This window comes from Myotis brandtii, unplaced genomic scaffold (assembly GCF_000412655.1).
Source record: "Myotis brandtii unplaced genomic scaffold, ASM41265v1 scaffold555, whole genome shotgun sequence".
Classification (NCBI taxonomy): Eukaryota; Metazoa; Chordata; class Mammalia; order Chiroptera; family Vespertilionidae; genus Myotis; species Myotis brandtii.
Genome location: NW_005370065.1, coordinates 736,896 through 738,536, shown reverse-complemented (window position 1 = coordinate 738,536; position 1,641 = coordinate 736,896). Strand labels below are relative to the sequence as shown.

General features: G+C 42.5%; 1 protein-coding gene across 3 annotated transcripts in view; it reads right to left on the bottom strand.

The window, feature by feature from the left end:
- The window catches only part of ZBTB8B (zinc finger and BTB domain containing 8B), a 17,341-nt gene that overhangs the window by 5,618 nt on the left and 10,082 nt on the right, over positions 1 to 1,641 (bottom strand). The gene's annotated exons all lie outside the window — the stretch shown is intronic.

The following is a 1,641-nucleotide window of genomic DNA, read 5'->3' as shown; positions in this document are numbered from 1 at the left end:
AATATATTTTATTGATATTTTTACAGAGAGGGATAATTAGAAACATTGATGAGAGAAACATCGATCAGCTGCCTCCTGCACACCCCCTACTGGGGATGTACCCGCAACCAAGGTACATGCCCTTGACCAGAATTGAATCTGGAACCCTTCAGTCCGCAGGCCAACACTCTATCCACTGAGCCAAACCGGTTAGGGCTTAAAATATATTTTTATTGATTATAGCAGGACATTATGCTTTGACAGTATCAGCGAATGCTGGGATGAGCAACATGGATATGGAACTATTGACCATCTCCTTGCCCTGGTCTCCCAGCTGTATACCATCTTGTGCTGAGGCCAAATTAAGCTCCCTAAAGCACAGATCCTGTCACCTCCCAAGCTCAGAATATGGAAAATCTCCCCTGTGCCTATAGATAAAAACCTCATCTCTTAGCACTCAAGATATTCCATGATCTGATGCTAGTCAATTTCTTTCTATGTCTCTTCTTATCCTCAGATGCCACCCACATTCATAAAGCCTCCCTGATCTCCGAGTAGGAAGCCAGTTCTCCAGCTTTTGGATAACTATGAAACTCACACTTCCATCTGTCTTCCAGCCCTAGTACCTTTAGGTCATGTGATTATACACGTCTTATCTCCTCTAAGTTTGTTAAGGGCTGGATTCATGTCTGACTTATCCTTGTAGCTTCATCAAGAAGCTACTCAAATATTTGAGCAAATAAATGAATGACCAGACCGGCTTGCATGGCTCAGTGGTTGAGTGTCAACCTATGAACCAAGAGGTCACGGTTCAATTCCCGGTCAGGGCACATGCCCGGGTTGTGGGCTCGATCCCCAGTGTGGGGCATACAGGAGGCAGCCTATCAATGATTCTGTCTCATCATTGATGTCTCTCTCTCACTCTCCCTTTCTTTCTGAAATCAATAAAAAAATATATATATATTTAAAAAAATGAATGACCAAACATATCAGTCCTACTCTGTGCCTTGGCGCTTAGAGTAAGTTTAGCCTGGAGTTGTGTGAGTGGAATAAAAACCTGGCAGACAACAGGTATGGCCAGGGGCCAGGGTGGCTGCCTTGCCACAACACCCTGTAGTTGGAAACCTGACTTCATAGGCTAATAGACAGGACTTGAATGAGAATGGCACACAGCTGAATTACTTTTTGATACTTGTCCATACAGGCAGAGGGCGTTGAAAGACAAAATCATTGCACTGAAATCCTCTATCCACTTGTGCTGCCTTCAGTTTGTTTAATGAGTGAAGTGAAGCCAGCCCAGGTTTCTAGTTTTAGCTGTGCCACTTACCAGCTCTGCAACTCAGGAAACTCACTAAACCCTTCTGAGTCTCAGTTTCTCTACACTTCCTTTGCCAAACTCGTGGACATGATGAAGGTCCAATGAATGTGAAGCAGTGATTACAATCTGCGAAGTGCTATTATGTACACGGAGATGAGATTTCAACAAGCTCCCATAGTGTGTTCCGTGAAAACAGCTGCTACCTTCTAAATGTTGGTTAAGACAGTGTCTCTGAGAACCAGAAACGGCATTTTTAAGTTTTTCAAGTCTAATTTTTTTTAAATGCAATTGTACATTCTTTTTTTTAAAAAATATATTTTATTGATTTTTTACGGAGAGGAAGG